The sequence below is a fragment of the Scylla paramamosain genome, chromosome 15 (genome assembly GCF_035594125.1).
Source record: "Scylla paramamosain isolate STU-SP2022 chromosome 15, ASM3559412v1, whole genome shotgun sequence".
Classification (NCBI taxonomy): domain Eukaryota; kingdom Metazoa; phylum Arthropoda; class Malacostraca; order Decapoda; family Portunidae; genus Scylla; species Scylla paramamosain.
In genome coordinates this window covers 19,773,512-19,796,394 of record NC_087165.1, presented here as the reverse complement: position 1 = coordinate 19,796,394, position 22,883 = coordinate 19,773,512, and the positions used below count along the sequence as shown (strand labels likewise).

The 22,883-nt window shown below is 44.4% G+C and overlaps 1 long non-coding RNA gene across 1 annotated transcript in view; it reads left to right on the top strand.

Annotated features, from left to right (window-relative positions):
- Positions 1-10,121: 10,121 nt before the first annotated feature.
- The window catches only part of LOC135107219 (uncharacterized), a 60,852-nt gene continuing 48,090 nt past the window's right edge, over positions 10,122-22,883 (top strand). The window contains exon 1 of the long non-coding RNA XR_010271663.1: positions 10,122-11,474. This is a non-coding gene — a long non-coding RNA (uncharacterized LOC135107219). The remainder of the gene's footprint in view (positions 11,475-22,883) is intronic.

Here is a 22,883-nt window from a genome sequence, read left to right as displayed (position 1 = left end):
GGTCCCTCCTATTATTCTCCGAAACTGTGCCTCTGTGCTTGCACCTTGCCTATTCAAACTCTTCCAGCTCATTCTATCAACATCTTCCTTTCCTTCTTGCTGTTCTTCTTCTAAATCTATTAAAAGTGGTGTCCTTTAGGGTTCTGTCCCGTCACCCACTCTCTTCGTAGTATTCATTAATGATCTAAACCAAACTTCTTGTCCTATCCACTCCTGCGCTGATGATACCACCCTACACTTTTCCACGTCTTTTTGTATATGTCCAACCCTTTAGGAAGTAAACAGTTCACGCAGGGAAGCCACAAAATACCTGACTTCTGAAGTCTCTAAGATTTCTGATTGGGGCAGAGCAAACTTAGTATTGTTCAGTGCCTCAAAAATCAATTTCTCCATCTCCTACATGGGAAAAAAAAAAACATTTCAAACTTTTGTTTCACTCTAGATTATTTCTTAATTGTTTATTCAAACTAATTTATATATAAATATGAAGAATAAAGAAAAATAAATAAAAACCCCAAAAAAACAACAAAACCCTCCAAAATTTTTTTAACCCGGCTTTTTCCAACCCTGCTATTAGGTTAGAGTTTGTGTACATATCACTCGTCAACTTGTTAATGGAGTGGTATGACCAACCCTATGAATGTACGTGCGCTATTGTCTTAAGTGTTACACTGACTTCATCTGACCTTCCTGATTCAGATGCCTTTGTAAAACGTCTAAAGTGAAAAACAAGGTCACTGAAACAAGCTTTTGTATACATGCATTAGTATCGTGTGTGTGTGTGTGTGTGTGAGAGAGAGAGAGAGAGAGAGAGAGAGAGAGAGAGAGAGAGAGAGAGAGAGAGAGAGAGAGAGAGAGAGAGAGAGAGAGAGAGAGAGAGAGAGAGAGAGAGAGAGAGAGACAGAGAGAGACCAGGGCCCCTTACCAATAACCCAGTTCTCACGGTAATCTACGGAATGCTGTCCATCCAGAAATCATGACAAGAGAGTGCATGATTGGCAAAGTGTTCCAGTGGTTCAGGTTCATGAAAAACAAGAAACTCATATTTGCTCGACGTAAAAATGGCACGTTGAGTGTATCGCCTCTGCCATATGAATAACGAGATAATTCTTCACCTTCCGCCATGTCACCAGCCAAACTTGTACCCTTGTCATATATTCATTACCTTTAGTACATGAACACAGTCAAGCAGTTTTAACATACTTTCACTTTGTGTGTGTGTGTGTGTGTGTGTGTGTGTGTGTGTGTGTGTGTGTGTGTGTGTGTGTGTGTGTAAACAGTTCAGGGTGGCAGAAATGAGTCTCTAAACGCTCATAGGGAAAACATGATATTATATTCATTCCAGATCCAGTCTAAAAACAAATATTTTACGTTTCATTTAGCGTGTCAAGTGTGAGTGCACATATGAAAGGGGAAAAAGAAAGAAACACATAATCTGACGCTCCTAAAAAAAATCAGAAAGAAAGAAACACACACAAAAAGACAAAACAAACAATAAGAAACGACAAATAAATAAAACTTCAAAACAGGACAAAGCTGCACATAGGAAGTACAGGTGAGTGGTGTGGGTGACTGACAGGTGGAAGCCGTGATATATTTACTACAGATAGCGCTGATATTACTAAAGGCTAGGAAGTCATCATCTTTCAACCAGATATGTATTACACTCGCAATCCACAATCTCAGGCATTCCCAGGACGAGGCGTTTAGGTTAAGTTAGCTAAAGTTTGGTTAGGTTAGGTTGGGTTAGATGTCGGTCTCACTGTGGAGTGAATTATATCATAATGCTGCTGAATATAACGAGCCGTCACAAAGGAATACAGAGGAAGTCTAAACAGTAACAGACCCCGAGATCTTACTAGGCTGTTTGGGTAACTATTCTGAATGTCACATTGGTGTCGTTTGCACTCACTGCATACATACCTGAAAACTGTATTACTGACCATGACTGATTCCACAGAGAAACTGATAAATGGTTCATAAGGGGTGTGTTCGAACACTTGTGTTGCCCCGTGATAGCCAGTCTGTGCCTCCGTCTAGAAAGGCTCCACTTCTGAACCTCTGACTTATTAGAGTTTGCGTTATGTTTCTACGTTCTTCTCAACACAGTATATGTCATTTCATGTGTCATTTATGAGCGTTAGCCAATGAGAATCCAAGAATAAAATCAATCAATCACGGCGAGCCTCAGGCGAGGCTAGGAGTTCTGCAGCATTGCCGGTTCATGTGCTACAACTGGCGCTTTTCACATTTTAACGCGGAAGGTTTATTTTATTGGTGGGACATTTTAACTTCACATGTACTATGGAAAAAAAAAAAAGCACTACTGAACAAATGTTCAGTAGTGCTCCAGTAGTTTTTGAAGTTCCGGCTCACGCCATCTAAAAACCAAAGCTAGCACACTGGAGGGCTGGCAGCGCAGAGTAGACACGAGAAGACCAAAGTGTGCGGCGGCGTGCTGGTGGCGGTCTCCTGAAAACTAGTGCCTGGACGAAATGACGTGTGTGAGGGTGCCTGGAGACGCAAGGATTGGAGTGAGTGGCTGCTCCGCCTTCTTCCAGCAAGCCTTCTCTCCTTCTTTCCTTCCGTTCCTACCTTCGTCTCCCACCACGACTATGAGTAAGTAGTGTTTTCAGCAGTTCATCTTGGTTCGTTCCCAGCCGCCCTGTCAGACTATTCTCACACAAAGTTGCCATGTTTGTATTAGTCTTCATTTCATTGCAATTTCATTACCAAATGTTTACATCGGTGTTCTTGTTTATTGTCAGGTACACGCGCATGAATTCACAATTGCATCTCTAACCTGAATGTGAATATTTGACTTTGAGAAGCACTGAGGGAAGTGAAGGGAATGAGTGACGCCATCACAAGCAGGCCAGTGAGGTTCGGGGCTCGACTTGTGTTTCAGAGCGCGGCTTCGAAACGCTCTCTCTCCCTCTCTCTCTCTCTCTCTCTCTCTGTATGTATGTAATGAACAGAGGCAACACACACACACACACACACACACACACACGAGCATTCCTCTCTCCTTTCCTATCACAGTTCACGGGTAATTCATTCATGGCTAGAAGCATGCATACAGTTGTACATTTCATCCCGTCCCAAGAAGCCCGTCAGGAACAAGAGGAGTTGGGCTATCAAGTTAACTAATTCCTATCATGACTGACATCTAGGAAGAAAATGTATTTAATATTTTTTCCTCTTTTATTATTGCACTATTACTGATAATTGATTCTTTTATTGTTGCTCTGAACATCAATCAGCAAATCGGGATTCTACTCATTTTTATTCATTCTCATCGCTATTCTCTCCACCTTACTAATACAAGAGGTAACCATTTCATCCATTTTGCTGATGAAATTAGGAATTCTTCACTTATTTTTTATTTATTTATTTATTTATTTTTTTCATTCTTCCTGCGGCTTGATCTGTTTCAAAAGAGAGGCATCAAGACACTTCCGGAACCAAACTGGCCAGCTGTTTTCGGAAGTCTTTCTCGAGCTGCTTGTGAGTGGCAATAATTAAGCAGGCTTTTCCTGTCCAATTCTGTCTTCTCACAGTTCTAAAGGGAAATGTTTATACTTTCGTGTATGTTTTATGCTTCTTTTGTTGGTTTGATGTCTTTCATCCAAAACAAGGATGTACTTCGTTGATATGTTTATTTATTTTCGGAAAATAACACAGCACTTCAGTAATCAGGTGCAAAATTGATCAATCCTCCTTTCATAAGTAGCACAGAGATGTAGAATGTAAATATCTGCAGTACATTTCACAAGTGTAGACTCGTATTTGGAAAGGGGAAAAATTTTAATCGCACCACGAGCAGGCTTCGTGCTGTGGGTCCCGGAGGCGTGGTTAGCTCGCAGACCAGAAACAAGGATTCATACACTCACTCATACTGCTGCCTCTCCTCATTCTTCATGCCTCTTTCATATGCCTTGCGTTTCTGATGTCTTTTTCAAGTTCTTCTCTTCTCCCCCTGAACATAATCTTAGCCACTTACCACATTCTTGTCCTCCACCTATTCTAATAATATTCACCAACTTCAATCTTGCCCTCATATCTCTTTTCCTTCCCAAGAGTGCCAGATTGGCCCTGTAGACTGGCACATTCTGGCACATACTCATACCCTCTATGGCATTTCGTTTCATGGTTGGTTCTCGCACACTAACGTTTCCTGACCTCAAGGGGACCTTTACTGCTTGACTTGCAATGAGAAAGTGCGGTTTCTGTTGCCTATCACGAGGGAGTGTTTACAAATTAATCTTAGGATCAGTTTGTTTTAGCGTGGTGGAAGTGGTGGTGGTGGTGGTGGTGGTGGTGCCGCCTCCGCCCTCAGCCCGCGGCGCCAGCTACATCCATCACTGGGGTTTTATTGCTGATGGACTCGATGTGTGTCACCTCTGACGTCAAGAGAGAGAGAGAGAGAGAGAGAGAGAGAGAGAGAGAGAGAGAGAGAGAGAGAGAGAGAGAGAGAGAGAGAGAGAGAGAGATGTGAAGAATGTATGAAGAATGTACGAGTAACCAGCACGGGTTCCATATGCAGTGATATCTGAGTAGCGGGAGGCACGCGAACCTCACGCCCATTACCACTGCAGGATCATCGAGGTTTTTTTTTTTTTTTTTTTGCGGGGGGGCGGGAAGCTTTCAGATCTTTGTCTCGGCTTCGCACCTATAATTTTCCTCTCCTCTTCCTCCTCCTCCTTATCTCCCTCCTCCTCCTCTTCTCCATCCTCCTTTGCTTTCTTATATGATAGCTGTTGTTTTTTACTGATATATCGTAAGAGATACACGCTTCTTGCATCTCGCGTTACATCGAAGTGGCGGCGCCCAGGGCGGAGACTGGAAGAAGTGGTTGCCTTGTTGCCGAGGAGCAGCAGGCCGCCGCTGTGGTGCCGCTTGGTGCGCTGCGTTTCTTTTGAAGGGGCGTGGCGTGCGTGTGTTTCTCTTGAAGGGGCGTGGCGCTGTGCGTTTCTCTTGAAGGGCCGTGGCGCGCGTTTCTCATGAGGGAGCGTGGCACTGTGTGTTTTTCTTGAAGGGGCGTGGCGTGCGTTTGTTTCCCTTTAAGGAGCGTGGCGTGCGTGTGTTTCTCTTGAAGGGGCGTGGCGCTGTGTGTTTTTTCTTGAAGGGGGCGTGGCGTGCGGCGGTTATTAAAACAATGTGTGTGGCGGTGTGTCTTTACATTATGAGGCATGGCGAGGTAAGAACCTTGGTTGTATTCCTTGGCTTGTCAGAATGTATCCCCAAGAACATGATAATATAAGAAAATAAGACAACAAAGGCCAAGTGACATACACAAAGCAGTTCCTGAGCACTTACCACTTGCCATCATCATCCATCTATTTACCCAGCCACCTTTTGAAACTATTTAATGTTCGTGCACTTACTTCATTCTTCTGACGTTTGTTCCATTTGTTCCTCTCACCCAAAATCCGAAGTGTGAACCAGTTTTTGTCAATATCTCTTTCGAATCTGATTTTGTCAAATTCTCAAGTCTCCTTGGCATTGCAACGTGTTTCTTGTACGCACGTGAAGTCACCATCCCTTACTAAGCATTGAAGTGTGAAAAAAAGAAAAAAAAAACAACTTAAGATACACGTGACAGATTAGCGAGTCACGTGATGCCCACCTCCTGAGCCCTGGCCCGCTTCTTCCTCACCTCTACCCTTCCCTTACACAACACATCTATCCCTTAACCCCACAGTGTCCCCATAACCCTTCCCCCTTTTTTTTCACCCCTCTACCCACGTCCCCAGCCCCGTGCCCTCTGGCTAATATCTAACCTGCCGACATTATAAATCACCCTAACCACGCAGGAGTCAATAACCCGCCACCATTAGCGTCCTCTATACGAGACGGCGCTGGCGTGACCTGTTTCGGCGTCAAGAGGAGGGAAAGGGAGAGGGACAAGGAGATGAAGGAGAGCCTGCCGGTTATAGGTACATGCAGGGGTAGACGGGAGGGCTGCAGAGGGAACGGCTGTACTGTGGGCTCGTGTTGCTGTGTAGAGGTGATGGAGGTGGTGAGGTGGTGTTGCTGGCATTCTGGCAGGACGGAGGGAAGGAGGGAGGGTACTGGGGATGGAAGGGCAAGAGGACGGGTGGTGGTGGTGGTGGTGGTAAATGACACCTATGATAATGGTGCTGTCAGTCAAGTATTTTATCATTAAGCCTCTACTTATTAGAAGAAACATCAGCTGGCAGAGAGAGAGAGAGAGAGAGAGAGAGAGAGAGAGAGAGAGAGAGAGAGAGAGAGAGAGAGAGAGAGAGAAAATTTATTCCCCTAGTTCACTTTTCCAAACAGAACTTCAATAAAAAAAACGCAATAGTAAAAAAAATCAGCAACATAGAGTACTTTTGCAAACTAATCCTTCACCAAACGAGATAAACCATAGCAGTGACATTTGAGAGTAGATAATGGATGTACTAAAGTTCTTGCCTGACGTTTTACAGTGCCATAAGTCATGCGAGCCGAGGGCATTACCCCCTTGGAAGTCCTGCCGCGTGGGAGGGTGGCTGACTGGGCGGGGAACGAAGGGAGCGAAGGGAGTGGAGAAAATAGACATGTTGCTACCCTCCTTATCTCGAGCGACACCCACACGCTTTAATTGCATGTTTCTTATCACCTTTCAGCTGTTGGGGGGTTGGCACCTCAAGAGGAGAGAGCGGGCGAGGCTGCGGCTGTCGCGTGTGGGGGCTGATGTAACAAAGATCCTTATTCTTATGTGTTTCGGTGTCTTGGCTCGGATTCTCAAACACTGGCCTTTCATTAGACTGCTTTCAAAGGCTACGGAGATGATTACTCGGGTTCTCATTAGTGTTTTCTTTTTTTTTTTCCCCTCTCTCTCTTCGTCGATCACCATGAAAACATCCTTGAAAACCTTAGTAATATCTTATAAAGTTTAAGAAGCAGTTGCCAAGATAATACAATGAAATGTCTGAGAACGCGGCTCTCCATCGTGGCTACTTTAAATAGTCTCCAGTGGAAATTAGTGGTGTTTTGAGGAGTGAAGAGTGTTTTCATGGTTTTAAAGATTGTTTGAAAAGCACTATTCTGCCCCACTTATAAGAGAAAAAAGTAAAAAAAAAAACATGAGAGCTCAACCAATTATCCCAGTAGCCTTTAATAGCCCTTATGAGAGAATGAAACCTGTGATTAAGAATACAAGCCAACATACTACATGCTACCTGGGTTTCCTTTTCATACACACACACACACAAAAAAAGGAGTTATATTTACATTTCTTGTCATTAAGTAAAAACTAAAATTATTGTTAGTGGAAAACCTCAGCATGTGCACACCAAAAATATCGTGTCCCTATATTCATGTCTTATATTGATGCTTCCTTTATCGCACCGGATATTCCTTAGGTAACCCTTTCCCTGCTATATAATCACTGACCACTCTGGGACCTCTTTTCTCGTTCTACAGCCACCTCCAAACATCGCATTGGCTAGAAATTGCAAAATCTTTTCTTTCTTATGCCCTTTCTTGCATATGCTTCTAAAGGTTCCATACATTGCTTCTTGTGCTTTGAATTGTTGCATATCGCAGTGAAAGTGAGTTATCCGTGAGGTAACTCTGTAACGGCTGATGACGCCATGCCGCACTGACTCATTTGAACAACTGACAGCTGGGCACCGGGGAGAGGGTAGGTGTGCCGGACGCTGCTCAAGTCGCCGATGAAAGTTTGAGAGCTCGACAATGGCCCGTATCCTGAAATGGTTTGGTCTCTCACCACGACTATTCTCAAAGACCACACAGATGATTAGCCCAATTCTCAATAGTGTTTCTCCTGTTAATAATGTAGTAATGTTCTTAAATATGTCACTAGCATAAGAACACCCTTTAAAATCTGTCACTTCAACTAGAGCCTTTTGAAAGTAGTGAACGTGGTGCGCAGAAATGTTATTGCGGCGCCATTACTAAACATCCAACAGCTGCACGTGGGAACAAGAAAAGGGGACTCCCTAAGTGAGGAGCATAAGAGAGAGCGGGCCTGTAGAGGGCGAACTGACGCAGGAGGAGAGGAGGCCGTGAGCTGCCTGGCGCTCACCCGTGTCCTGGTGTATGCCGACGCGGCCAAATATTACCCAGCAAACAGGTTCGCGCCATGAAAGGCAAAGGTGTAAGGGCAGGTGACTTGTTAATTTTCCTCGGTCTTGTACAGTGGCATGTGCAGTACGCTTGTGGCCTTATATGGTGCAGCGTGGTGACCGGTTCCCTTATGTAAGACACGGGCTTGGGAAGAGCCTCAGGGGGCTTCTGAAAGATATCCAGCCAAGTTTTCATGGGCTCTTTTTTTTTTTCCTCGCCAATAATGGTGATTAACCGTTGTAATGCTAAGCTCGTCCTTTATTATCAGTCACTGTACTGTAGAAGAATGGCTTGCGTTGCGGGCACACCAAACAAAAAAGAAAGGAATAATAAGTGGTGAAATTTGTCTTTTTAGGCTTCAGAACTATTTAAGAAAATAAGTCCAAAAAATTGTATAAAGTTATTTGGGAAAAACAAACTCTCCAGCTGTAGGGCGGCAGTGACGGGTGCCTCAGACGTCACACTCTGGCAAGCAGCGGCGCTTAGTAAACATGGGAACCTGGACTGGAGCACTGGGAGGCCTGGGTATCAGCAGTCTGGCAGGGGAATGCTAGCGATCCCCAAGTGGTACAGGCTGACGACAGGACCACGCAGGACGTCAGGGAGGATCTGATTTCCACGTCTGGTTCTATCCTCACAAGTCTCGGGGAGGTCGTGGTTCAAGGGCCCGTATTCAGAAACGCTTTGCTCCCTCACCATGACTGTTTTCAGCTGTCACTGAGATGACTATGGCTGGGTTCTCAAGAGTGTTTTCTCTGTTAATAATGTAAAAGTCTTATTAATCTGTCACGAAAACCATAAAAAAGAAAAAAAAAAATAAAAAACCAATACTTCCAACTAGAGCCTTTTGAAAGCAGTGAAGGTGCGGCGAGAAACTGTCTCAGAATATTGTCGATGGCTTCACCAGCTTCCACCAGCAGCGTCAGAAAAGAAGGCGCCCATCAACAGGCAGGATAGTCTCTTGTCTCTGTATTTCTACTGCAGATGGCGCCGGGTAAAGGAAGGAGAGACCGTCTTGCCCCCAACACGCCGCTAAAAGTGTGCCAGTAGGTCCTTAGGAGCATGGGGAGAACAACACAGTACGGTGTTCATAGGAGTACTTATGCAAACGGAGGTGTTGCGGTCAAGGGCGACGGAGCTCCATCAACACAGCTGCAGATACCCACGCTTGCGGCACCATTTGTCTTTGGCTCACATTCTTATGACCACGTTCTGAAACACTTCTGCGCCGCACCTTCACTACTTTCAGAAAGCTCTGTTTGAAGTTACGCTGGTTTTTAAGGATGTTTTCATGGTTCTAGATTTCTATAAGATTAACAGGGCAAACACTCTTGAGAACCCGGCTGATCATCTCTGTATCCTCGGAAAATAGTAGTGGTGAGAGAGCAAAGTGTTTCTGAATACAGGCCTGTTACGTCTTTTACAGAAGTTATGCAATGTAATTCAGGCAACCCACTTCATTATTCTATTTACCAATACTTCCTTGGTGATGTTGCTGCTAGTGTGTGTGTGTGTGTGTGTGTGTGTGTGTGTGTGTGTGTGTGTGTGTGTGTGTGTGTGTGTGTGTTTGTGCGTGTGTGTGTGTGCGTATGTGTGTGTCGCCCCTCTCCGTGTAGTCTCCTGCTGTGGCTTTGTGTGCGGCGAGAGGCGAGGTCCGCTTGGTAACTGTTTTTTTTTTTTTTTTTTTTTTGTGTGTCAGGAATGTACAGAGGAGTGAGGAAAAGGAAAATAATTCATTTTCAGTAGTGATTGGGTGTTACTCCATACCTTCTAATGAATTTGATATAATTTTATATATGTTGATGATCCTTAGATTACAAAAATAGTTGATTCCCATTTTACAAGCCGGGAAGGAACGAACAACAGGTCATAATTAACAACAAAAGAACAAAAAAAAAAAAAAAAAATAAGGAAATCTGCAAAAAAACATCAGGCCTACATGAAACATACCCACCTATTTCCGTCTATCATCCCCATCCATGAATTTGTCTAATCTTTTTAAAGCTTCCTACTGACTCAGCACTAACAATTCTCTCTTACTGCTCTTTCTAATCCTCAAAGTCAGTAATGAGCGACACCCCAAGATTCCAAACAACTCCCTCAAATCTTTAAAGTCTCCACCTACTCGTCTAGAAACTTAAAAAACACTCCTACATGCACTGTGTCGCTTTTCCTTCGAGGAGAGCATTAGTACTCAACTATTGCAAGGTCCAAAAGATATACTGCTGGCTGTTCTTCATTTGTGTTCTCGTGGTGGCGTGGTGCCGGCACGTCGCGGGTCTCTTTGGTTCCGTCCTATGAGGCAAAGGTGGCCATTTGTTATGCTCGAAAGAGTCAGGGTACGAATATACAGCAGGAGGATAAAGAGAGAGAGAAGGATGTTGAATTTCTCTTTAACTCCTCCGGGGAGAACACAGTAGAAGTCTGAGAGGAAGACTTAACCATTCAGTACTGCAGATAACTTCTAAACTTCCCAAAATGCTTTATTGGTTGTCAAAAACGGAACAAGTAGATATCAAACTGTGGTCGATAAGTAACTCCAGATTATTTTTTGCCCTTGGATTGTGAAAGAAATCATCGTTAAGCCAGTAAAACCCTCTAATGGCATTCAGAAGCAAGCGAAACTGATGTTATGTTTAGGTACTTAACTTCATCAATATTCTGTATGGGAGAAACAATTGCCTTTTATGTGAGTTGTGATAACTCACCCGGTGTCATCATTCTGGCGACAACACACCAACTTCTAAATTTACTGAACACAAATTATACCACGTTTAACAGATTCAGTAAACATGAAAGTAGCTTGTGTTTATTCTTCATCTTTACAGAATGTAATGCACAGTAACAGTATATGTGTGGGCACTTTCATTCAAGATGCTCACAACTCCTCATCTCTGTCCTCTCAGGTGGACGCCGCGCCGAGTTGTCTGCAGAACACCACACACTACTCAGTATCGCCTACAGCGCCTCCACAACACCCTGCAAACGAGTCCTATTCTCTCCGGGACACGTTCATTCCTCCTCCTGCAGGCCAGTATTCAAAAACGCTTTGCTCTCACCACGATTACTTTCAAAGGCCACAGATATGACTAGCCGGATTCCCAAGGTTGCTTCTCCTGTTGCTAACATGGAAATCTTGTTAATCTGTCACTAAAACCATAAGAGCAGCCTTAAAAGCCCGTGTCACTTCAACTAGAGCCTTTTGAAAAGCGTGGAGTTGCGGACAAAAGTGTTTCAGAGTATGGTCCACAGTCCCGCTGTCCTCCCGCGTCTCTCCTCTCCGTGACCACACCAGAACAGAGGCCAGCCGTCCAACACCCACCTCGCACCTCCTGCCTCTCATGGTCTCCAGGAGCCTGCACATCTGCGAACTGAGAGTGAGTACAGTTCTTCATCTCTTATCTGTTTATGTTGCCTTTTCAGTTGGTGGAATGTGATCTGACTACTGCATTTCATTACTACTTTAATGTAATGATATTAATATAATGATTTATGTTTCACAGAACGTAATCTTGGTATGTGTGTGTGTGTGTGTGTGTGTGTGTGTGTGTGTGTGTGTGTGTGTAATAATGATCATTCAGCTCACATAACAGTTAGGTATCGTCGTATCAGAGTGGTCTAGTAATATAGTCCCCATAAGCATGTGTAGTTATCCACTGGGGGAGTGACGGAAACCAAAGATGCCGACGGCCACCGACTTTCCACCTTCCATCACGCCGCTCACTTAGTCGCTCCATTCAAATTGTCTTCGTGAGTGAATCTTGTTGAATCCGATTTCTCTCATTCTCTCGCACCTTGCTGAGCGCGTTTGTCGCAGAAAGTATCCTCTGAGGAGCGTGAGGAGTGTGGGTAATTACGGAGGAAGGAAAATACAATGTGATGACGTACTCTCTCTCTCTCTCTCTCTCTCTCTCTCTCTCTCTCTCTCTCTCTCTCTCTCTCTCTCTCTCACACACACACACACACACACAAACACATACCTTTTACCACCATGACCATTGAGTCAGTCCACGTCAGATGAGGCAAAGAAGCAAGCCACACAACTCGCGTGTCTGTGATGGTGTTCCCTGCCTCAACACCCTGCCATTAATGCTCCTTTCCTTGCTTCTGTCCCCCACCACCACCACCACCACCACCACTTAATGCTCCGTCACACGCAGCCAAGTACGGAGCATTGACATATAAGCGATGCAGCAAATGAAGCAGTGTGATAAATTTGGAAACTCGTGTGCGGACTATGTATATGAAATGAGAGAGAGAGAGAGAGAGAGAGAGAGAGAGAGAGAGAGAGAGAGAGAGAGAGAGAGAGAGAGAGAGAGAGAGAGAGAGAGAGAGAGAGAGAGAGAGAGAGAGAAGAAAAAAAAGGGCTACGGACAGACAGAACAGAAAATAGACTGACAGGTAAACAAAAGAGTAGACGAACACAGACAGACAGGTGGACGGACGAACGGACGGGCTGACGGACAGACATGAGAAACGAAAGACAGATAGACAGACAGACAGACAGACAGAGACAAACAGACAAAAGGAATTTAACAGGATGAAAATATACATACATTGAAGTAAATAATTGTATACATAGACAGTAACTGCATCAGATACAAAACAACAGAAAAAAAAATCATACTTAAACAGAAAAGCGAGAATTCACAATCATAATTTCTTGAAAGCGAAAAAAAAAAAGGAAAGACTCACGGTCAAGCAATTCTGACATCAACTGTATAAAGATGAATAAGATAAACCACGCCAGGAAAGGCCTGCCTGAGCCTACCTGAGCCGACTAGAGAAGAGAACATTATAAGGCATGAAATTCCCCTCACATGCATGACACACAGCCCCCGATGCCTTCCATCATAACAACAAAGGACAATAAGGGAAGGTGCAAGAAGCTGTCAGGCCTACATGTGGCAGTCCCATTACGGTACATACTTACCTATTTCCACCTATCCTCTTCATTCATAAACTTCTTTAATCTTTTGGAGCTCTCTATAAGAACATAAGAAAGATTGAAAAGTACTCCTTTTCTCCTTTTGCCGTTTCCCCAGAGTCAGGGTTGGCGTCATGTACAAATCTTCTCCAGTTGTTTTTGTCCCTTGCATTTTCCTCTGTGATTTTTATTCTTTGCAGCTCTAACGCAATTTCATCTGTCATCCAGTGAAGGTAATTGTAAACCTCTCGACATCCTATTATGAGCCAACGAGTCACAGAACAAGACGGAGCCTCCCATCGCGCCACAATACAGTACCCAAGGTGCAGCATCGCCAGGCTCTGCATGCGAGTAATTGCGCCGGTGGCCTTCACTTCTATTTTACGAGTTAATTTTCTGGGCATGTTCATTACGTAATCTCAATTGTGCGCTGCGGGCCACACCTGACATTGGAGGTGACCCAGGTGCCGCGCAGGGCCTCCGCGCTCACCTTAGTACGGTCACCTACTACCGTGAGCGCCGCTGTCCCTTCTCGTTGAACAGTAAAGGCAAGGAGGAAGAGAAGGAACACAAAGGAAGCACAAACAGTAGTATGCTTGTTGGTTGTAAGGAAGCCATGCTAACCACATTAAGTTATTTGAAGTGGGACGTGTACATATAATTGTAAAGCCAAAGGGAAGGGAAAGGATGAGGAGGAATGGCATTAAATGGCTACACGCTTGAGTAATATCTTAAATGTGAGGCAAACTTAAAGCTTATATGCATTAAATAAAATGTATCCATGTTTTGTTCATTGCTGCACTGTAATTTACAACACAGCTGCCTCTTACTCTTAGCTGGAGGGAGTGTGAGGGGAAGGAGAGAGGGAGCGTCCTTCGCGTAACCCCTGATGCCCCCACGCCGTGCCCCTCCCCCTTACTCCCTTGCTCACTCGCTCCGCTCCCTCCCCCACTACGAACCAAACTGCCGGTGAAAAAAAAAAAAAAGTTGAAGGAACAATGACTCAGCGTCTTGCTCCGTGGCGCCAGCGAGGGGCGGGAAGGGCCGGGGCGGGGCGGGACGGGGCGGGGTGGGGCGGGGCCGGGACGAGGTTAGCTGGGCGTGGGATGGGAAGCCGGGTCAGGAGAGGTGCCGAAAGAAGGTGAGTTACACAACCAATATGCGGACGAATTTAGAAGGAAGGAGAAGGAGAACCAGAAGACGAAAAGAGAATGAGAAAGGAAGAGAAAAATATTAAACGACGAAGCAGGTTCCCGTGCCGCCTCGCCCCAGACCTGCTCGGCACACAGGCCAGTCAGGCAAGATTAAGTGCAGATCCTCCAAGCGTGTAGACTTCAACCAGTGATTTAATTTTTTTTTTTTCCTCCATGTTGTGAGACACGTGGCTGGCGTGGCCCTGCTGTGGTGCTCGTGAAGGAGAGGAAGCGTCACCAGCGTCACCACCTCCGTCACGCGGCGCTCCTCGGCCACGCACAGCTGGAACACACAAGGAGGCAGCGGCGCCGGCAGCAAGCAGTGCGAGAACGACCTACTAGCGACAGCTGGCGGTGTGATCGGTACATGATGAAGTGTGTCGGGGAGGCGAGCGTGTATCTCAGGGGTCATCAGCAAGTCATCAGGACGGCTTACCCTGTAATTTGTGTGTGTGGATGTGCTTGCAGAGATGAAACTGTAACAGATCCACTTGTGTTTGTTCCATCGCCAGAGCATGACGCAGGGAGGGTTTGTGGGACGCCGCTAAGTGTGTACAATAGTTGCGAGGCGCCTCCTGCGACGTGACCCCCGCGGAGGATGCAGCTGAGAGCGCCGGGTACACGTGCGGTCCGGAAAGCGAATATAAACGAGTGTGTGTGTGTGTGTGTGTGTGTGTGTGTGTGTGTAATCAACATCTGCACTTAATCGAGTGAGATGGGTGCACGGAAACATGATAGGCTCGGTGATTGCCTGCACCGATAGTAAGGGTGGAGGCGCCGGGCTGCGGGAGATGCTAGTGTTGAGGCGGAGGAAAAAAGTAGTTTTGTATCAGGGCTTGCTGCTCCGGGGTTTGGGAAGAGAACTTTTCCTGGACACTTAACACTGTGCCGCCCTGCTGCTTCTGACGCGCGTAGCACCGCCATTAGGAACCTCCCGTCAGAAGCTGGTTGGGAAAAAAAAAAAGGCAACTCAAAGCCACTCATCTGGATAATTCTGCCAGTGACTCCTGTGAGAGAGAGAGAGAGAGAGAGAGAGAGAGAGAGAGAGAGAGAGAGAGAGAGAGAGAGAGAGAGGAGTATTTAATCACTTAATCAAGAAACCGCATTACCATCACGTGTCAGTTCTGTTGACCTAAACACCATCAAACAAGGCGTAAGTTCCACACTGAATCAGGAAAAAAAAAAAAAGATTCTTCCATGGAATAAGATAGAAGAAGAAAGCGTAGCAAGTGACAGGGGATGATATACGGCTGAAGTAGTGAAAGGAAAAGCAGGAAACTTGACAGGGGATGAAATGTGGTTGTGTCAGTGAAGGGAAGTACCGCGACAGGTGACAGGGAATGAGATATGGCTGAAAGCTAGAGCAGGAAAGTGAGGCAATGGACAGGGAATGAAACAGGAGCAGAGAATGTGGAGAGAAATCTGGCGACAACTGGAGAGGAATGAGATGTACCAAAACAAAAATGTCAGGAATGAAACACCAAAAAACAACAAATAGATAAATAAAAATAGTAAATAGACAAATAAAAATAATAAATAGATAAATAAATAAATAAGAAGAGGAAAGGAATAAAAGAAAGAAAAATCAAAGGTAGAAAAAGTCTCTAGAACATGACTACATTCACCGCCAAATAAACAGAAAACGAGAAACCTCAATATCAAGCAGGCAGAGAAGGGTAGATCCCGCTATTACCCAACACAGCACCGAGTCCCGCAGCACACACACAGCTAATCACGTGCGTACCCGGCCAGCAGGGACCTCTCTGGTACAAACACGTGTTAGAAAAAAGTGGAGGAGGACGATGAGGTGAAACGGCAGTGGTACAGTCCCGGTCAGAAGACGAGTAACCTGTGCTCACCCCTATAGTCTTTAGCGTTTTCCCTCGATCTCACATCCTCTGATAAGAATTTTTAGATCAAGGGAATCATGAGGGAAGAGGATAATGGCAACGGAAGAGAGTGCAAAATGCTATTGAACTTCTGTACTCATTCCTACAGTCTTAAACATTTCCCCTCGATCTCAAATCCTCTGCTATGCTAAGAATCAAGAGTTCTGGAAGATCAAATGAATCAACACTGAGGGAAGATGATAAAGGCAGCGGAGGAAAGTACAGAATGCTACTTAATTTCTGTACTCACTTCTACAGTCTTAAACGTTTTCCCTCAATATCAAATCCTCTGGTATGCAAAGAATCAAGAGTTTTTAGAAGATCAAATGAATCAAGAATGGTGGAAGAGAATGAGAACCGTATATGAGAGAGAAGAATGTTACTCATCCTCTAACCATGACTGTGCGGGGGAAGAAAGAGGAACAGGACTGAGAACGAAGAGTACCATACCGATAGGATTTCAAGGGTCGTGGGAGTGGGAGGTCATCCTTGCATCAACACGAGGTCAGAGTCAGAGTCGGCGGTGGTAACAAGGCTGAGGATCGGGTGGAGGTCATAGAAGGTTGACTGACCCTCGTCATATATTTTTTTCTATTCTGTTTATTTGCTGATCTGTCCATCACTGCCACCACCACCACCATTACCACTATCGCTAACGAGTCCCAATTACGACCACAGCACTACCACTACTACTACTACTACTACTACTACTAATACTCCGAACACCACGTCACCACGCCATCACTCTGTCAGCTCATTCAGTCATTCACTCATTCATTCAATCTGTCATTCTGTTCATTTGTTACTCTGTCATTCACTCCACACATTCACACACTCCCAATCATTTTCACTCACACAGTCACTCTCATTCACTCATTGACTCTCCTGCGCTCAAAAATTCAAAAGTTCATTCATATACAACATTTCCTTACTCATTAATTCACTTGATAACTTCTTTACCCTTTATCTCGTTCATTCACTCATTCGTTCAAATATAAAAAACTTATCCCAACATCACTCCCTCCTTGCTCTCTCTCTCTCTCTCTCTCTCTCTCTCTCTCTCTCTCTCTCTCTCTCTCTCTCTCTCTCTCTCTCTCTCTCTCTCTCCACAAGCTGTCATCACTTCTTAATTTCGTTTCTTGTTTATTCCTTGTAACGTTATCTTATTAGAGATCGCGGGGGAAACAACACACACACACACACCCACACATCCGCCATCAACTATCCCAACATCCACAACCACACATATACACCCACCAAACCATACAGCCATTCACTCACCACCAACTACCCACATCCACATCTATCCACCCATCCACATCCATCCACACATCACACACCCATACATCCACACACACCCACATCCAGTCATTCACCTACGCCCCCTCAACACACACACACACACACACACACACACACGCGCCATCATCCTCTACTGTGAAAAAAAAAGAGCCTTTAAACCCATAGTGAATTGCGTCTCTCTCTCTCTCTCTCTCTCTCTCTCTCTCTCTCTCTCTCTCTCTCTCTCTCTCTCTCTCTCTCTCGCCCATCATTCAAAAAAACGCTATCAAAGCTTTTCATTTGCCTTCAATTTCCACCGCATTGTCCTCTGAAGCTGTTGAAAGATGGATTCTGGCCTGTTATTATTGAGACGTGGTGCTAAATCATCACTTCTTTGTCTTCCTTCTACAGTACATACATTTCTGCACGTCATGATCGCCTTACGCTGCTCAGTGATTTGGCATCTTTTTATTTTTTATTTTCCCCTTGCCCACGTCAACAGGAATCGAGTCACAAGCGCCTATCTTCTGACGTGTGTAGTCATCGCTATCTCACGTCTGGTTGTTGCTTCATGTCATAGGAGTGAGGCGTACTGATAGGAGGAGAGGCTGCCCTGGTTAGTTAGTGGTAAGACTTCCCCCCCTTTTTTTTTAGCCTTCCTCAAAAGCTCATCCCATCGGCCTCATTTAATTTTGACCTCAATTAAAAGAGCGAAAATAAGCGAATATGGACGGGACGCGACATTTCACGGGGTGACCTGCAAAGGATGAGAGCAAGAGAAAGAGAGATTAGTCTGCAATATTCTCATCGGTCCGATCTCATTTGGGTCTCATTTAAGAAGAGGGCAAATAAGTGAACGGGAGCAGGACAGTTCAGAGGATGAGGAAAGAATGGGGGCAGCAGAAGATGCACTAGAGAAGAGCAACTGAAGGAATGAAGGAGACCAGTACTTGGCGTCACCAACCCTTGGCATTTGGGAAATAATGAAAGGAGGAGGGGAATGATGATGATGATGATGATGATGATGATGATGATGATGATGATGATGAAGAGGAGGAGGAGGAGAGCAAGAAGAACAAGAACACTAAAAAGAACAAGAGGAACAAGAGTAGGAAAAAATTTAGGACATGAAATATTGCGGTTAATGTTGCAAAGCTGTTGTTGCAGACTGCTGATGTGTATGTGTGTGTGTGTGTGTGTGTTTGGTGCCAGGCCTGCAGGGGGCTGACCTGCAGGCCAGTAAGGGAAGGGTGTCGCCGCACTGACGCCTGTTGAATCATGATCAGGTACCGAGGAGAATGTACCTTAAAGAAAAGTAATATTGAAGTACTCGTGCATAGATAGTTTACTTGACAGCTTGAGAATGCTCCATCACGACCACCATCAGCGTCACGTGCAGCACTGGGGCGGGGCACGCTGGGTAGGGAATCTTAAAACATGAGGCAGAGGAAGAAAACGTGGTTGAGAAATGAGTCACACGCGGCCACAGCCTCACGTTCAGCACAGCGCACAGAAGCATCACAAACCCGCACTGCAGCAAGGTGGTCTACTGCCTTCTTGCATCATATCTTGTGTTCTTAAATAGTAAATCGCCAAACAGAATACACAGGCTAGATTTACCATGATTTTCTTCCCCACGCAAGCAGCACGTGGCCGCCACCACGCGTCACACCGAGGTGCTGTTCACACAGATCATCATCACCTTGGTTCTGTCAACGTTGACTCAAGATTCCAGTTCCTCTCCCCTTCCAGCCCTCACCTCCCGCCCTCACAGTCCAGAACTAGCAGCAATCAAGACCAGATAATTCGTATTTGATAGTTCCCAGGGAAATCCAGTACTAAGAGCCAGGTATATACATACAGATAAATAAATACATGCATATATATATATATATATATATATATATATATATATATATATATATATATATATATATATATATATATATATATATATATATATATATATATATATATAAACAGGATACTTAGTCCTTAATATATCTGATGAACCGATAGCTTTGGTTGTGAGCTTGGAATGCTTCATGTGAGGCACTGTGACAAGATAACACCAAAGAGAGAGAGAGAGAGAGAGAGAGAGAGAGAGAGACGAGGAGAGAGAGAGAGAGAGAGAGAGAGAGAGAGAGAGAGAGAGCGAGAGAGAGAGAGAGAGAGAGAGTACGCTCACGTACTCAAGGCCTCCTTGGGGACCAGGGCATGACAGGGGTGAATTCGAAGGTCATTTCCACCCTGAGAACAAGTAATACGCCACACACACCCCGCGCTCTATTCAGGAACGGCAAACAAACACGGATGAAAGGAAACCTTATTAGGAGCATTACGTAAAGGATCCTGTCCTGTTCACACCTCACCTTGCCTCTTTTCTTCTCTGGACCACAGGAGCGCCAGTCACCTCCTCAAACACCAAACACTCTTTTATGTGCTGCGTACTGCTAAACTACTTTTTTCCTACAATTTTCAAGGAGGCAGGAAAAACGAAGGCCACCAGGAGACTTCTTCAGGGATCCTTCAAGTTGTTGCTGGGTCCTTCGGGTTTATATAACTGGAAGGCGGTGATTAGTCCGTTCTCACTCCTCTGAAGGGAAAAAGATTGTGATTGGCTACACAAGCGATAGGAACGACGCAGGTGATTGGTTGGCGGGAAGGTGTGTCGCGTGGCCTTGGAGCGCCTTCAAGCACGTCCTGGAATGCCCGTTCTTGTCCGCACTGCGCAAAACAAACAGTACGAGTAAACAATAGGCCGCGCCGAGCATGGGAGACAAAAGACGCCAGGAGTTTTACGAGGCGTGGTGGTGGTGGAGGTGCGGTGGAGCTGCGGCAGGCGACGCTGGTGGTGCGTGGAGGTGTTGACTCTTTGCATTACAGCCAAGCGATTAATTCCAGGAAGCAAAGCCAAATACGAAATAAAGAAGGAAAATTATTTACATATAAAAACAAACACGTGTCTTGTTTTGGATTATAGGAGGCCCCTAACCCACCTCTCTCTCTCTCTCTCTCTTTCTCTCTCTCTCTCTCTCTCTCTCTCTCTCTCTCTCTCTCTCTCTCTCTCTCTCTCTCTCTCTCTCTCTCTCTCTCTCTCCTATATACAGTATATCTATCTCGTAACCCAAGCCGGCGCCATCTGACCTGCTTATTAGAGCGCTTTGAGTAGAACTTTTAATTATCTCTCTCTCTCTCTCTCTCTCTCTCTCTCTCTCTCTCTCTCTCTCTCTCTCTCTCTCTCTCTCTCGAGTCGTAGCTTTTTTCACAGAGCGTCCGTCAAGCTATGCACAATATCCGCAAAGCGCTGAGGCTACAACATTGACGTCCCACTGAGGGATGCGTCGCGCTGGTGCTGTTGTACAGTGGACGCCGTTCTCGAGGAGACTCCGGGCGAGGTGTCGGAGATAAAGTGTTGAACGGTCTTAAGTTACGCCTCTTTGGAGATAAGCGGGCGTCAAGCCAACCACAGACACGTGTAGCCGTGACATGAGTGACGTCCCTACATGATCCTTCTTCAACTCACACCTTCGCTTTTCACACTAACGTCTCACACACGCCCACGATCTCCTCTCTCCTCTCTCCTCTTCTTATCGCTGTCTTTCCTCTATCTTTCTTTCCCTTTCCTTCCTTTTCCTTCTCTTTCTTTTCTTGACCTTTCTTTTCCTTTTCTTCCCTTTCTTTCCCTTTCCTTCTCTTTCCTTCCCTTCCCTTTTCCTTCTCTTCTATTTCCTTTCCTTTTTTCCCTTTTATTTTCTTTCCTTTTCTTCCCTTTTTTCTTCACTTTCTTTTTTTCTTTCCTTTCCTTTTCCTTTCCTTTCCTTTCCTTTCCTTTCCTTTCCTTTCTTCTCCTTCCCTTCCTCTCCCTTCCCTTTCCTTGCCTTCCCCTCTCTACCCTTCCCTTTCTTTTCCTTCCCTTTTCCCTTCTTTGACATAACCATATTTTTTTCGCATCTTGACTCCCCCACACACAAACACACATGTGCTAATGAAGTGATAGATAAATGTATAAACAAATAAACTTATAAATAAACAAATAAACAAGTGAATACGTAAGCAAATAAAAAAAAAGTAAAGAGGCTATGAAATTGTATACTTAATTAGTGTAACAGCAAACAACACACCGAGAGAGGGACGATAGCAACAAGAAAATTTTATACTCGTTTATTTTTAGACTTAGCAAAAGCGTTTATTTAATTTGCATGAATAAATAATAAATAAAGAGAGTTAAATGACAATATGCTACTCTCAGCAGTATAGAGAATCACAACACAACTAGTATTCTGAGGAACATAATACAAAAAAATTACGCAGATCAAAGAATTAACATTGAATAAAGAGTAAGCGTGAATAAAACAGTGATGCAGTATACGTAGCGATGTAGAAAACCATAAATATTCATATATATATAAAAAAAACATAGATAAAATAACGATCTATTATATGATTAAAATATTTTTTTCTTTAAACAAAATAAAAGGAAATGTCTAATTCACTTCGCTGGAGAATTGCAAACGTAAAGGAGGAACAGTAAAGGGGAGAGTAAAGGGGAGAAAAGCGAGGGAAGGGAAGGGAGAGAGACTAGCAGGGGATAAGAAGAGAAGGGAGCATAAATTTTTTTTTTTATGTGTGTGTAATTTACTTCAGTATGTGTTTGAATAATGGAAACGAAAGAAAGCACAGGGAGACACTCTGCATTGAAATTTACGGCAAGTATTTTTTTTTTCCTTAAACAAAACAGAGAGAAAAAAAAAAGCAAATACTGAATCCACAAGAGTGACTTGTCGGCAGCCAAGCAGCAAAATGAAGTGGTGGGTTGAAACGCCGCCAAAAATACCCTCAACAAACGCGGCGCTTACTATAAAAAGCCTGCGTCAATAAGCACAGCGCCCCTGCCAGGAATATATTAACTTACACAGAAAAGGAACCTCCGTATCGAAAACAAATAAACGCCGACCGAAGAAGAAGAGAGAGAGAAAGATATATATATATATATATATATATATATATATATATATATATATATATATATATATATATATATATATATATATATATATATATATATATATATCTCAAGGACCAAACTAGATGAAAAGTATCACCAGCAAACAGTAGTGGTGGTGCTGGTGGTGGTGGTGGCTGGACTGAAATTATCACTGCTATGGTCATCCTTTCTTAACATTCAGAACACACACACACACACACACACACACACACACACACACACACACACACACACACACACACACACACACACACACACACACACACACACACACACACACACACACACACACACACAGTTTCCATGGACACACAGAAAGAAAAAGAGAGAATGGGAGGCTAATTTTGTTGTTTCCAATCTACTCAACTGTATGAGACCGTAGTACAAGAAAAAGTCTGAAAAGTTGTGGGTGATTATGAGAAAATGATCTAGCAAAGAAGCTTTACTGATTTTTATCTCTAATTCATCCACTTCATTAATGCAAGACT